The sequence below is a fragment of the Chiloscyllium punctatum genome, chromosome 18 (genome assembly GCF_047496795.1).
Source record: "Chiloscyllium punctatum isolate Juve2018m chromosome 18, sChiPun1.3, whole genome shotgun sequence".
Classification (NCBI taxonomy): domain Eukaryota; kingdom Metazoa; phylum Chordata; class Chondrichthyes; order Orectolobiformes; family Hemiscylliidae; genus Chiloscyllium; species Chiloscyllium punctatum.
In genome coordinates, this window is record NC_092756.1 from 87,469,737 (window position 1) to 87,486,197 (window position 16,461).

At 44.6% G+C, this 16,461-nt stretch overlaps 1 protein-coding gene across 5 annotated transcripts in view; it reads right to left on the reverse strand.

Moving 5' to 3' along the window:
- LOC140488943 (transcription factor MafK-like) overlaps positions 1–5,711 on the reverse strand; it is a 65,084-nt gene extending 59,373 nt beyond the window's left edge. For 2 of the 5 annotated variants that reach the window (XM_072588167.1, XM_072588161.1), the window contains exons 1-2: positions 5,618–5,711; positions 5,003–5,216 (exon numbers count right to left, since the gene is read on the reverse strand). The gene's annotated coding sequence lies outside the window, so the exon portion shown is untranslated. Of the gene's footprint in view, positions 1–4,990; positions 5,301–5,617 lie in introns of all 5 variants that reach the window. The other 3 variants (XM_072588165.1, XM_072588164.1, XM_072588163.1) reach the window with 3 other exon arrangements.
- Positions 5,712–16,461: the final 10,750 nt, after the last annotated feature.

Here is a 16,461-nt window from a genome sequence, read left to right on the forward strand (position 1 = left end):
TGGCAGGAAAGACTGAGCTTCAGAAGTAATTAATTGGTCTTACAATACGTCAGCACTTGCGCATTCCTTCTCTTGCTCAGCATCCCATCAAGCTGATACGCTGAAGTTGTTGAGTATTTGGATGAATTTCCAATTCCATACTTGCTCCATCATTAAAACTGCCTACTTCCACCGCTCTGACACTGACCACTGCTCAAGCTCAGTCACAGCCAAAATCTCCATTCACAGCCTGGTTTCTGTCGAGATTGTAACGAGGTCAGCCAGGTGGACCTCAGAATATAAGCTCCCTGACTGAACCAGATTAACAGCCCCAATCAGGGACCCTGGTAAACATAAAAACAGGAGTCATGAGTACGGGAGAAAGATAAGCACTACCATAGTTAGGCAGCAGTGTGGGGATTTTATTGAAAAAGAAAGCAGAAGCGTTAGAGGTTCAGTCAAAATAATAAAAAAAAAACAGGAGTCATAGAGATGTACAGCACGGAAACAGACTCTTCGGTCCAACTCGTCCATGCCGATCAAATATCCCAATGCAATCTAGTTCCACCTGCCAGCCCCCGGCCCATATCCCTCCAAAGCCTTCCTATGCGTATACCCATCTAGATGCCTTTTAAATGCTGTAATTGTACCAGCCTCCACCACTTCCTCTGGCAGCTCATTCCATACACGTACCACCCTCTGCGTGAAAACGTTTACCCTCAAGTCTCTTTTGTATCCTTCCCCTCTCACCCTGAACCTATGCCCTCTAGTTCTGGACTCCCCCCACCCCAGGGAAAAGACCTTGTCTATTTACCCTATCCATGCCCCCCCCCCCCCATGATTTTATAAACCTTCAATTAGGTCACCCCTCAGCCTCTGACGCTCCAGGGGAAAACAGCCCCAGCCTATTTAGCCTCTCCCATAGCTCAAACCCTCCAACCCTGGAAACATCCTTGTAAATCTTTTCTGAATCCTTTCAAGTTTCACAACATCTGGAGATGGATCAGTGTCAAGGACTCTCCATGTGGGAATAAAGGGTGACTGGCTGATGGGATACCAGCCTCTCTCATTTCAGTAACCACTCGCCATAACAATTCCAATGCATTCCAAGTCGCTAAACTTATGGTCATCCACAACTCTGGTGCTGAGCTCCTGGTTTACTCATCATCCTGTACTTACTAATCTACAATTGCTTCACCAGGAACCAATGTCACCATTTCAAAATTCTCAACCTGGTTTTCAAGTTCCATGCCTCGTCCCATCTGTATCCTCCTCCAGCCCTCGAAGGTATGTGTTGCTCTAATATGACTCTCAATTTTAATTTCTCCATTAGTTCCCTGGGTTCTAACCCCTGGAATTCTCTCCCAACACCATTCCACCTCTCAAAGCCTACTCTCCTCTTAAAACACTCCTGACAACCTCTCTCTCCGGCTAAGTTTTTTGGTCACAACGGGCTTTAATAGAGATATGCTGTTGGGATGCAGTGGTAGCATCCCTACCTCTTGGCCAATAGCCTCAGGTTCGAGACTCATCCCGGAATGCTTCGTCCACAATCATGGATCAATCCAATGGAAGTCCGAGCCCAACCCTTGGAAACAAGGATGGGAGTAAAGTCAGCCATACTTGGCCTATCCTTGCACTTTGCAACGGACAATTTGCACATTGCCCCACGTGGCAATGACTGAGTTTCAGAAGTAATTGATTGGTTGCAAAATACGTCAGCACTTGCCACGTATTTGTCACCCCACTCCCACCCTAACGGGCCCATCCCACGTATCTCCTCGTTCACACACACTTCTTCAAATTGCCCCCAATACCTTGTGCTCCGCTCAAAAGGCACATTCTCTAGTTTCCATTAGTTTGACAGACCATTTCAGCCTCAAGTAGCCTGGTGCCTGACTGTGTCCTCTGTAGCACCTTCAGATAATTAGAGGTGCTATACAAATGGAGTTTATAGATGTCATTACAATCAGCAAATGAGTTACAACATTTAAAAGACATTTGGACAGGTACATTAACAGGAAAGGTTCAGAGGGATATGGGCCAAATGTGACCAGTTTAGTTTGAGAAATTTGGTCAGTATGGACACGTCAAACCAAAGGCCCGTTTCTGTGCTGACTAAATGTAATATATTTTTCTCTGCTGTAGCAGAGGTGCTACAATGTAGACCGAAGATGACAACACTAAGTACTAGTTACATGAGAGGGATCACTTTGAGCCAGCCCATTTTACTCCACCAGCAGATCTATCTCCTAGACAGACAGACAGACAGACAGACAGACCACTACCGCCACCCTACCAAACCTACCCCATGTATCTCCTCATTCACACACATACTTTTTCAAATCGCCCCCAATACCTAGTGTTCCGCTCAAAAGACACATACTCTAGTTTCCATTAGCTTGGCAGACCATTGACTCAATCTATTGGACTAGCCGTTCATATAATTCATACCCTGCTGAGACTGGACCATGGAGAACCATAACTAAGTGTTTGACACAGTGTGGCCACATCCTAAGGACTTCCCAAGCTAAAGAAGTTGTTTCTTTAAAAAAAAAGTGGAACTTAACATTGGCTCCAAATGAGTCCCCCCCCCCCCACCACCCACCCCCCACCCCCCACCCCCCCACCCCACCACCCACCCCCCACCCCACCACCCTACTGAAAACTAACCCCATTAGCATAGTACTTTCATCTTTTCTGCCTCGTATGCTCCAATGATTCTGTGCTACTTGCTTAGGTTTATGCTTAGAGTGGTCAGAGAAAGTGGAGCAGGCTGGTACAATTACAACATTTAAAGGGCAGCTGGATGGAAATCTGAATGGGAAGGCTTTAGAGAGATTATGGGTTAAGTGTGAGCAAATGGGACTAGATTAATGCAGGACATCTGGTTGGTATGGATGAGTTGGACCAAAGGGTCAGTTTCCACGACTTTAATCTACCAAGTTGTTGGGTACAGAAATTTCTCATTTTCTTTTGAAGATTTTTAAGTGACTCTCTTAGATTTATAGCCTTTAAATTTATAGAGGAAATCTGGACACAATCTGATCTGCTAATGACCCACATTCCCCCAACCATTGCTATGTCACGTTCACTCAATGCAACAGCCGAGTTTAACATACCCCCACAGGTGAAAACATCAACAATTCAGTCTCCCCTTAGCCGTTGTGTTTTTTTTCCCCGTCACAGTGCGGCTCTGTTTTCGAAGGGTTGGCTCTATTGCCACGTAGGAAGAGGTACAGTCATTACACCATTCTACTCCCACTGTCTGCTGATCACCCCAGGACAAGGCCATGATCTACACCTCCACTCTTTGCAGAAGGAGAAGTCTGAACTGGTGAAGGATGACCTTGGTGGTTTGGAAACATCACATTGGCTTCACTTCAACACCCACACCACCCCCCATCCCAACTCCAAATCTTGAGATCATTTGACGCGTCTGGAAATCTCTTGGCATCTTGCCCAAAGCAGAGAGCCTTGACAGGAGTTGAACATTAGATTATTTGGAGCTGTGTTAAAGTCTCACTCTACTCTCTCACTTCGACATACACAGACATTTTCAAGCTGGGCCTCTTGCAAAATAAAATATAAAAGACTAGCCTTTCTATAGCACTGTTCCTGACCATCATTGTATAGCCACACCATTCCTTCAGTGTTGCTGGGTCAAAATCACAGAAGACCCTACCTGATGGCACTAAGTGCCCCTTCCCCACATAGACTGCCGCAGACAATCACCAACACTTTCCCAAGGGACCATTAGGCATGGGCAATAAATGGATACTAGGAGAAAGTGAGGACTGCAGATGCCGGGGATCAGAGTTGAAAAGCGTGATGCCAGTCAGGCAGCATCCGAGGAGCAGGAGAGTCAACGTTTCGGGCAGGAGTCCTTCATCAGGAATGCCCCCAAATGATGCCTACATTTGTTGAGCAAATACCTTGAAAAGAAAGCGAACCAACTTTCTGAATTGTCGACATAATTATAGCGTAGGACGAATTGTTCACAAAACCCCCAAACATTGTCTGGTCACTATAACAATTCAATCTATTTTTCATGATGCCGGTTACAGGTAAGTATTAGCCACTAATCCAGGCATAAGACTGGGGCCTGTTCTTTGAAATAGTGTCACCCAAGCAGCACAGACAGGACTACACAATTTTAAAATCACACAACACCTGCATGTAGTCCATTAGGTTTATTTGGAACTACTTCCTGGGTGTTGTGCAATTTTCAACTTTGTCCACCCCAGTCCAACACTAGCACCTCCACATCAAGGCTACAGTTTGACATCCCATCCATAAGACAACACCTTCAGCAGTGTAGCACTCCCTCAGTGATACACTGGAGAGTCAGCTTTGACTTTGGTGGTGAAGCTCTGGAGCAAAGTTTAAGTCAGCAACTCTGGTGGGCCAGAGGCAAGTGGACTACCATCTAAACCACAGCGCTCTCTCTTTCACACACACACACACACACACACACACAAATACATAGTGATCAGAAGCTAGAGTCAGGTCATTTTTCCTTTTGCCTTGAGATCAGCTTTTTGCTCTCGTTTACAAAAAAATAAAAATAAAACGGGTTCGTATAACTGGTATGGAGCTCTGCATAAGTTGTTGGTATCCATAAAAGTCAGCCAGCCGACATTAAAATATCTAGAGCATTTTTACAGAAGCCATCACAACCCATGTCAACTCTCCCAGCCCACGATGACACAGGAATCCGGAAAATACCTCACCAGTTCCAAATAAAAGAAATGACCAGTAACCACATAACTCAGGTCCTGAAATGGATTCCAGATAGTTGCCGAACCACATGGTTAAATATTAAACAGATGCTTGGATGGTAAAAGGTTCTTGTCGGGGACTGCATGTGGACAGAAATTGCGACAAACATATGCAGACTTTAACAGTGCTTCAACAAAAACAAATGTTTCTCTTTACAACTTCCTTTTTAAAAATGGATCACTTAAAGCTCTTGTTAAATCAACTTAAAAATAATAGAAGCATTATTTACATTTTTATCTACCTGTGGAATGCTGTACTTCCCCGTCTGGACTTCCTTTCCCTCTTTGAGCTTTTCTCAAGTTCAATATCTGATACGTTTAGATGTTTACACTTCTTCCTTTATTCCTCCACCCTCGTTCAGTTCACTTAGAAAGGAACGGCTTCAGGGGGCAAAAAAAAAGCGAAGTTTTGAAGAGAACAAAAAAAAATCCAAGCGAGAAAGGTCCAGTTTCAGTCTACAAAGCAAATGAGCAAGAAAATACAACATTTGTCCAAAAAGGAAACGAAGGTAGTTGGAGATTACAAACAAAACCTAACACCTGCGAAACAAACAGAAACCAACATTATGTCCCTGAGATAAATTTAAAATCTAGACCCGCAAAACAAAAACAAATTGAAACACAGCAACGTTGAGGCAGGCTGGATTCTCAAATCAACCATAAAAGTGCATGCTCGTAGAACTGCAACTCATGGTGATGCAGCGCCTAAAGCACCCAACCCAACTCAACAACAACACTGCTACTGACTATTCCCCAGCAAACAAAACTTATTTTTGCTTCCTTTTCCCCCAAAATAAAAACGCTGAGGAGTCAAAAATAAACCCTGCTAAAAACATTAGCCCCGCTTCTTTACTCACTCTTCCACTGGGCAAGGTCTGCCGTGTGTTTAATCTCCAAACCCCCTTGCCCTATTTTGCCTGTATGAAAACAACTCAGTTCCTGGAATTCCTGGGTCAGATGATACTCACACACGCAGATGCCTTTCATTCATAAAAAACACAGACCGCGCGCACGTCACCCGCTTGTTGCCCATAGATGGTAAGGGCCTGACGTCAGTCAGTCCGGCTGGGGGATGATGTAATCTTCCAGGGCCGCCATCTTTCTGCGGGGCAACAGCACAGGCAGCTCCTCCCAAATGTTACTGCGGGGCAACAGCACAGGGAAATTCCTCCCAAATGTTACTGCGGGGCAACAGCACAGGGAAATTCCTCCCAAATGTTACTGCGGGGCAACAGCACAGGGAAATTCTTCCCAAATATTACTGCGGGGCAACAGCACAGGCACATTCCTCCCAAATGTTACTGCGGGGCAACAGCACAGGGAAATTCTTCCCAAATGTTACTGCAGGGTAACAGCACAGGGAAATTCCTCCCAAATGTTACTGCGGGGCAACAGCACAGGGAGATTCTTCCCAAATGTTACTGCGGGGCAACAGCACAGGCACATTCTTCCCAAATGTTACTGCAGGGCAACAGCACAGGGAAATTCTTCCCAAATGTTACTGCAGGGCAACAGCACAGCAAATTCTTCCCAAATGTTACTGTGGGGCAACAGCACAGGGAAATTCCTCCCAAATGTTACTGCGGGGCAACAGCACAGGGAAATTCTTCCCAAAGTCTGGATTAGAGTGGTGCTGGAAAAGCACAGCAGGTCAGGCAGCATCCAAGGAGAAGGAAAATCGACGTTTCGGGCAAAAGCACTTCATCAGGAATAGAGGCAGGGAACCTGCAGGGTGGAGAGATAAATGAGATGGGGTTGGGGGTGGGGAGAAGGTAGAAAAGAGTACAATAGGTGAATGGGGGTGGGGATGGAGGTGATAGGTCAAAGAGGAGGATAGGGGAAGGTAGCAAAGAGTACAATGGGTGAATATGGGTGGGGATGAAGGTGACAGGTCAGAGAGGAGGGTGGAGTCGATAGTTGGAAAGGAAGATAGGCAGGTAGGACAAGCCATGGGAACGGTGCTGAGCTGGAAGGTTGGAACTGGGTTAAGGTAGAGGAAGGGAAATGAGAAAACTGGTGAAGTCCACATTGATACCCTGGGGTTGAAGTGTTCTGAGGCGCAAGATGAGGCATTCTTCCTCCAGGCGGTGGTGAGGGAGCGGCGGTGGAGGAGGCCCAGGATATTACTGCGGGCTGATAGCACGGGCAAATTCTTCCCAAATATTACTGCGGGGTGATGGCATAGGCAAATTCTTCCCAAATGTTACTGCAGGGCAACGGCACAGGCAATTTCTTTCCAAATGTCACTGCGGGGCAACAGTACAGGGAAATTATTCCCAAATGTTACTGCACGGCAACAGTACAGGCACATTCCTCCCAAATGTTTCTGTGGGGCAACAGTACAGGGAAATTCCTCACAAATGTTACTCTGGGACAATAGCACAGGGAAATTCCTCCCAAATGTTACTGTGAGGCAGCAGTACAGGGGAATTCCTTCCAAATGTTACTCTGGGGCAACAGCACAGGGAAATTTCTCCCAAATATTACTGCGGGGCAACTGCACAGGCAGCTGATCCAGAGAGACTCAGAGTCATGATTTGGAGGTGTCAGTGTTGGACTGGGATGGACAAAGTTAAAAATCACACAACACCAAGTTATAGGTCAACAGGTTTATTTTGAAGCACTAGCTTTTGGAGCACTGCTCCTTCATTAGGTAGCTAGCCACCTGAAGAAGGAGTGATGCCTCGAAAGCTTTTACTCCGAATTAAGCCTGTTGGGTATAACCAATCATAGAGTCATAGAGGTATACAGCACGGAAACAGACCTTTCAGTTCAACTTGTCTATGCCGACCAGATATCCTAAATAAATCTAGTCCCATTTGCCAGCGTTTGGTCCATATCCCTCTAAACTCTTCCTATTCATCAGGTTGTTTGAGATTTTGGAGAAGATGTTTAATTCAGATTGTGGATCAGGTCGTAGGTTTGCTCACTGAGCTGGTAGATTTGTTCTCAGATATTTCGTCACCATTCTAGGTAACATCATCCGTGAGCCTCCGGTGATGCGTTGGTGTTCTGTCTCGCTTGCTATTTATCTGTCTCGGTTAGTTGTGGTAGGTGATATCATTTCTGGCTCTGTTTTTGAGAGATTGGTAAATGGGGTCCAAATCTATATGTTTGTTAGCGAGTCCCAGTTTGGATGCCAGGTCTCTAGGAATTCCCAATGTATGACTTTGTTTAGCCTATGAGGAGAAAGTGAGGACTGCAGATGCTGGAGATCAGAGCTGAAAATGTGTTGCTGGAAAAGCGCAGCAGGTCAGGCAGCATCCAAGGAGCAGGAGAATCGACTTTTCAGGCATGAGCCCTTCCTGAAGAAGCCCGAAATGTCGATTCTCCTGCTCCTTGGATGCTGCCTGACCTGCTGCGCTTTTCCAGCAACACATTTTCAGCTTTGTTTGGCCTGTCCCAGGATGGATTTATTGTCCCAGTCAAACTGGTGTCCCTCTTCATCTGTGTGTATGGATACCAGTGATAGTTGGCCATGTCTTTTGGTGGCTAGTTGGTGCTCATGTATCTTGGTGGCTACCTTCCTGCCCGTTTGTCCAATGTAATGTTCCTATTCATATATCCATCCAGATGCCTTTTAAATGATGTGATTGTGCTATTCTCCGCCATTTCCTCTGGCATCTCATTCCATACACACACCACCCTTTGCATGAGAAAGTTACTCCTTAGGTCCCTTTTATATCTTTTCCCTCTCACCGTAAGCCTATGCCCTCTAGTTTTGGATTCCCCCACCCTGTGAAAAGACCCTGGTTCTTCACCTCATCCATGCCCCTCATGATTTTATAAACCTCTATAAGGTCACCCTCAGACCCTGACCCACCAGAGAAAATAACACTTGCCTATTCAGCCTCTCCCTGCAGCTCAAACCCTCCAACCCTGGCAACATCCTTGTCATTTTTTTCCGAACCCTTTCAAGTTGCACAGCACCCTTACTATAGTAGGGACAGCAGAACTGCATGCAGTATTCTAAAAGTGGCCTGACCAACGTCCCATACAGCTGCAATATGACTTCTTAACTCCTATACTCAATGCACTGACCAATAAAGGCAAACATACCAAATGATTTCTTCACTATCCTTCCCACCTGCCACTCTACTTTCAATGAACTATGAACCTGCACTCCAAAGTGTCTCTGTTCAGCAACACTCCCCAGGACCTTATTGTTAAGTGTATAAGTCCAGCATTGATTTGCCTTTCCAAAATACAGCACCTCACATTTATCGAAATTAGACTTCATCTGCAACTCCTCCCCATTGGCTCATTTGATCAAGATCCTGTTGCCCTATCTTCCTCTAAACCTTTTCTATCCATGTATCAGTCCAAGAGTCTTTTAACTGTTGTAACTGTATATGCACCTACGACTTCTCTTGGCAGTTCATTCCACATACAAACCACCCTCTAGATTAAAATTTTGCCCCTCAGATCCCTTTTATATCTTTCTCCTCTCACCTTAAATTGTACCTTTTAGTTTCCCTACCCAAGGGAAAAGACTTTTGCTATTTACCTTATCCATGCCCCTCATGAATTTATAAACTTCTATAAGGTCACCCCTTCAACCTTCTACGCTTCAGGGAAAAAAGCCCCCAGACTATCCCATCTCTCCTTATGTCTCAAACCCTTCATTTGCAGTAACATCCCGGTGAATCTTTTCTGCGCCCTTTCAAATTTAATAATACCCTTCGGATGGCAGAACTGTACACAGTACTCCAAAAGTGACTTACCTCGCAGAAGTTGCACAAAGCAATTGAGCATGTGCAGTTTGCAGAATTTCCCAGCGTGTTGTCCACAGTATCTTACGGCCATACCCCCACCCCAGTCTCGATTTGTGGCTGACTTCACCATTTCAAAACTGTCCAAAAAGAACAAGAGATTGAATTCCTAAATTTTCTTTTAGGTACGAGAAGCCATTTTATTCTGAAGTGCTCAGTCAAATGACACGTCTTCTTAGTCTGCTGGATTTGTCCACAGAATAATTTATTTTGTTTTCCATTCTAATGAAAGAAGACATAGGACTTCTTAACATTTTGTGAGTCTTTTTTTATTGTTTACGGAAATCTAGAATCCCTAAAACATAGAAGCAGGCCATTGGGCATATCAAGTCCACACTGACCTTCAGAAGAGCATCCCACCTGGACCCACTCCACTACTCTAGCCTTGTAACCCCACATTTCCCATGACCAATCCACCTAATCTACACATCTTTACACTGTAGGAGGATACCAGACCATCTTGCAGAAACCCACAAGACATAGGGAGAATGTACAAACTCCACACATACAGTCAATGGAGGCTGGAATTGAACCCAGGTCCTTGGTGCTGTGAGGTAGTGGTGCTAAGCACTGAGCCACCATGTCACATGTTCTATCTGAGTTGAAACTTGTCCATTAATTACTTCATGTTTGCAATATTGCCATGTTTCCTGTGCCACTTTTGAAACTCTTTCCCCGGAAATTCCTGTCTTGATCCAATCCTTGAATCCCTTTTCCATGCCCCTGTCAGTACTGTACATGCATTCAGCTGTTTGGCACACACAGTTGGAATGTGTTCCTGCTCTATGGCTTCTTCACAACCTTTTCAGACCTTGCTTGTAATTTTTTGGTTCCCCACCTGCCGTTGCTTCGTCCTCTGTGATATTATTTGTTCAGTGGAAGCAGCTACATGAAAATGTCCAAATCAAAGCAAAATACTGTGGCTGCTAGAACCCTGAAATAGAATCAGAAAGTACTGTAGAGACTCTAAAGTTCCGGCAGCATCCATGGAGAGAGAAACAGAGTTAACGTTTTGAATCTGACCAGAATCTGCATCAGAACTTTATCACAAGTATTCTGACATGCTGAGTTTCAGCAGCACTTTTTGTTTTTGTGTATAAGTGTTGTCAGATGCTTTAAATGATATCAAAGACATTAGGTTTAGGCACAGGGGATCCTGAGAAAGGTAACATGCCTCTGGTGTCTTCTGCGCTCCAGAAAGTAAGCACTTAATTGTCCTTTTTTCAAAAATGTGCTTTATTCATTAAATCTGTAAAATATGCATTCTCATTGATCAAAAACCCAGTTGGACTCACCACATAAACGCAGTGGCTACAAGAGCAGGTCAGAGGCTAGGGATACTGCAGCGAGTAACTCACCTCCTGACTCCCCAAAGTCTGTCCGGTATCTATAGGGCACAAGTCAGGAGTGTGATGGAATACTCCCCACTTGCCTGGATGGGTGCAGCTCCAACAATACTCAAGAAGCTCGATACCATCCAGGACAAAGCACCCTTCTTGATTGGTACCACATTCACAAACATCCACTCCCGCTATCACTGACACTCAGTAGCAGCAGGGTGTACTGTCTACAAGAGGCACTGCAGACATTCACTGAAGATCCTCAAACAGCACCTTCCAGGCTTATGACCACTTCCATTTAGAAGGATAAGGGCAACAGATACACGGGAACACCATCACCTTCAAGTTCCCCTCCAAGCTACTCACTATTCTGACTTGGAAATATATCGCTGTTCCTTCACTGTCTCTGGGTCAAAATCCTGCAATTCCCTCCATAATGGCATTGTGGGTCAACCCATAGCACATGGACTGCAGCTGTTCAAGAAGGCAGCACACCCCCACCTTCTCAAGGGCAACTAGACATGGCCAATAAATGCTGGCCCAGCCGGTGACACCTATATCCCACAAATAAACTCTTAAAAAGTCAAGGTGCTGAGGTCAGTTTGGTCATCCACACTGCAGCCACATTCCATTTAAACAGTTTGCAAGAACCTTGTAACTACAGTAGCGCCTCGACATATGAACAACCCCGTTCACGAACAAATTGGTTTACGAACAGGATTATACGTAAAATTTTGCTTTAAAGTACATACGAAATTCAAGGTACAAACGAAGGTATGAACGCAAAAAGCCTGTGTGCGACCATGTGGTTTAATTGTTCTGCTTTGCTATGCGCTTGTTGAACGCAAAAGCTCTCGGGCCCTGCATGATCTCATTCAGTTCGTCTTTGTTGCATGCGCTGTGAACAGCGTTCATTGCTACGTCCAAGCATTCTTACGCTATCCGAACAATGGGAAAAATTGATTCAGTTCGCGAACTTTTCCGTTCACGAACTGGGTCCCTTAATGAATTAAGTTCATAAGTCGAGGCGCTATTGCATTCATAATTCCAGGGGCCAAGACTCCTCAAGTCTAACCCTTTGAGTCTCCATACCTGCCTCACATGAGGTCACACCCTCCTCATCAAAAACAATTTTGAATGGCTTAATCTGATCTAAGTGTTCTGTTAACATTTCCCCTTCTCTGATGTGACTGATGTTTGCTAGTTGATTTACAAAGTCCTTTGTAAATCTCCCATATATATTAAGCTGGGTAAAATCCACCATGGCTATGACCTTTCTGTTTGCACATACTGTCCTTATCTTTTCATTAAGCATTCCTTCTTCTTTGTTTTGACCCAGCAATATACGACAAACTTCTAGTTTGATCTTTGCTTCATTTGTTCTTTGGAGCTCTGTGGTGCAGCAGTGATGGGAATTTTATCAGATTGGCCGGCCAAAGTAATAGATTTGTTTACTGAACTAGTGGGTGAACGAATAGTCATACTAAATAAATGCTGACTGGAATGCTGTATTATTGAGTAATAACATAATGTCGATTGACTTGTGGAAAGGGCACGTAAATGTTACATTTTCTCATTGCATGGAGGTATGGTAGCAATGTGATTATGTTACTGGACTGGTAATCCAGAGACAGGAGTTAAAACAACAGCTGGGGAAATTAAATGTCATTAATTAATTAAACAAACCTAAAATTAATAAGCAACTATCAGTCAAATTTACCACAAACATGAAAATCCCTTTGGAAATAATCCTTGGAGGACATCAGTTACTCTTGGCTTGGCTGTCCCACACTTAGAACATAGAACATAGAACATAGAACAATACAGCACAGAACAGGCCCTTCGGCCCACGATGTTGTGCCGAACTTCTATCCTAGATTAAGCACCCATCCATGTACCTATCCAAATGCCGCTTAAAGGTCGCCAATGAATCTGACTCTACCACTCCCTCGGGCAGCGCATTCCATGCCCCCACCACTCTCTGGGTAAAGAACCCACCCCTGACATCTCCCCTATACCTTCCACCCTTCACCTTAAATTTATGTCCCCTTGTAACACTCTGTTGTACCCGGGGAAAAAGTTTCTGACTGTCTACTCTATCTATTCCGCTGATCATCTTATAAACCTCTATCAAGTCACCCCTCATCCTTCGCCGTTCCAACGAGAAAAGGCCGAGAACTCTCAACCTATCCTCGTACGACCTACTCTCCATTCCAGGTAACATCCTGGTAAATCTTCTCTGCACCCTCTCCAAAGCTTCCACATCTTTCCTAAAGTGAGGCGACCAGAACTGCACACAGTACTCCAAATGTGGCCTAACCAAAGTCCTGTACAGCTGCAACATCACCTCACGACTCTTGAATTCAATCCCTCTGCTAATGAACGATAATACTCCATAGGCCTTCTTACAAACTCTATCCACCTGAGTGGCAACCTTCAAAGATCTATGTACATAGACCCCAAGATCCCTCTGTTCCTCCACCTGACCAAGAACCCTACCATTAACCCTGTATTCCGCATTCTTATTTGTTCTTCCAAAATGGACAACCTCACACTTGGCAGGGTTGAACTCCATCTGCCACTCCTCAGCCCAGCTCTGCATCCTATCTAAGTCCCTCTGCAGCCGACAACAGCCCTCCTCACTGTCCACAACTCCACCTATCTTTGTATCATCTGCAAATTTACTGACCCACCCTTCGACTCCCTCATCTAAGTCATTAATAAAAATTACAAACAGCAGAGGACCCAGAACTGATCCCTGCGGAACTCCACTTGTAACTGGACTCCATGCTGAATATTTACCATCTACCACCACTCTCTGACTTCTACCGGTTAGCCAGTTTTCTATCCAATTGGCCAAATTTCCCTCTATCCCATGCCTCCTGACTTTCCGCATAAGCCTACCATGGGGAACCTTATCAAATGCCTTACTAAAATCCATGTACACTACATCCACTGCTCTACCCTCATCCACATGCTTGGTCACCTCCTCGAAGAATTCAATAAGACTTATAAAACAAGACCTACCCTTCACAAATCCGTGCTGGCTGTCCCTAATCAAGCAGTGTCTTTCCAGATACTCGTAAATCCTATCCCTCAGTACCCTTTCCATTACTTTGCCTGCCACAGAAGTAAGACTAACTGGCCTGTAATTCCCGGGGTTATCCCTATTCCCTTTTTTGAACAGGGGCACAACATTCGCTACTCTCCAGTCCCCTGGTACCACCCCAGTTGCCAGTGAAGACGAGAAGATCATTGCCAACGGTACTGCAATTTCCTCTCTTGCTTCCCACATAATCCTAGGATATATCCCGTCAGGCCCGGGGGACTTGTCTATCCTCAAGTTGTTCAAAATGTCCAACACATCTTCCTTCCTAACAGGTATCTCTTCTAGCTTATCAGTCCGTTTCACACTCTCCTCTTCAACAATACGGTCCCTCTCGTTCGTAAATACTGAAGAGAAGTACTTGTTCAAGACCTCTCCTATCTCTTCCGACTCAATACACAGTCTCCCACCACTGTCCTTGATCGGACCTACCCTCGTTCTCGTCATTCTCAGGTTTCTCACATATGCATAGAATGCCTTGGGGTTATCCTTGATCCTATCCGCCAGGGATTTTTCATGCCCTCTCTTAGCTCTCCTAATCCCTTTCTTCAGGTCCCTTCTGGCTTCACTCTGTACTCACAGTAACGTACTTGACACTGATGAAGGGGTTCTGAAGAAATCATGTCGGAATTGAAATGCTGACTCTGTTTCTCTCTTACTGAGGCTCTCCGGCACTTTCTGTTTTCATTTCAGATTTCCAATATCCTCTGTATTTTGATTTTACCTCAGTTGACTCTGAGCGGCCTTCTGCAGTGGAGTTGTAAGCCGCTGTGAGAAACAAAGCTCACGTATCAATAAACTTCAGTCTGAGTCAAATAAACTTCAGTCTGAGTCAAGTTCTGAAACAGCGAATTTTATTGAAATGTTCTTGCAAGACGGGTGGCTAATGAGTAGACACACTGATCCAAAAATTACTCCACAATTTATCCAGTTTAATTGAGTCTCTCTCGGTAATTCCTTGTTTACTTCATTGGCCTAGCATCTTACGTGTCAAACCTATCACTATTCCTCGTTGTGTTCTGCCCCTGCCTAGCTGCCCTCCGCCCTTGTTTACTTCTCCGACTACTTTAAGCCTGGCGACCCTTACTCTTGTTTGTTTTATCCCTTATTTGCAGCTAACTTGGCTCGCTCTGGTCCCTACGTAGAGGCAATATGCCGAGCTGGAATAACTCTATGTTCTTTCCCTCCTTATCTATTTGTCTGTAACATATTCCGTTGTTTGCATGCACGTTTTAGCTAACTCAGCTATTTGCTGAAACAATTATACAATTGTGTAAGTTAGTTCATTACCTTGCAGAATCAATTATGTATTCCCTGCATATAGTTTCATCTTTGTACGCACGTTTTAGCTAACTCAGCTCTTGGCTGAAGCAATTATACAATGGTGTAGGTTAGTTCATCACCTTGCAGAAGTAATTATGGCTGCAGAAGCAACACTGCTTTACCTATATCCCACACCGCTCAGCTGTTGACTTAGAGATAGACTGTGTGAGAAGATTTATGCAATTTGTAATTCTCAAATAAATTTACTTTTGGAATACTGCATGCAATTCTGGTCTCCCTCCTATAGGAAGGATGCTGTGAAACTTGAAAGGGTTCAGAAAAGATTTATAAGGATGTTGCCTGTGTTGGAGGATTTGAGCTAAAGGGAGAGGCTGAATAGGCTGGGGCTGTTCTCCCTGGAGTGTCGGAGGCTGAGGGGTTATCAAATCTATTTTATCAGTTCTATGATGATTATTAAAATCATGAAAGGCGTGGATAGGGTGAATAGCCAAAGTCTTTTCCCGGGAGCGAGGGAGTCCAGCATTAGAGGGCATAGGTTTAGGGTGAGAGGGGAAAGATGTAAGAGGGATCTCAGAGGCGACATTTTCACGCAGAGGGTGGTGCGTGTATGGAATGAGCTGCGGGAGGAAGTGGTGGAGGCTGGTACAATTACAACATTTAAAAGGCATCTGGATGGGTATATGAATAGGAAGGGTTTAGAGGGATATGGGCCAAATACTGACAAATGGGAATAGATCAACTTTGGATATCTGGTTGGCATGGACAAGTTGGACCAAAGGATCTGTTTCCATGCTGTCCATCTCCATGACTCCATGACTCTATGATTCACAGAATGACAATTATTATGACAAGGTGAAATCCATTCAGTCCATCACATTTGCACCCAGCTCTCTGAATGTGAGTCTCACCTTCCTTTTCTCCCTAACCCTAAGTATTATTGTTTTTTTAGATAACAACTGAACTCCCTTTCAAAAGCTTTAATTGAACCTGCCTCACCCACACTCTCAGATGGTGCATTTGGAAACCTTAATCACTCACTGCGTGAAAATGTATTTTCCTTATCTTAGTGCTTCTTTTGTCAATTGTTTTAAATCTGTGCCCTCTCGTTTCAAGAACCTTTCATGAGTGGGAACAATTTCTCTCTTACCAGCACTGTATAGACCTGTCATAATTTTGAATGCATTTATCAAATTTCTGCT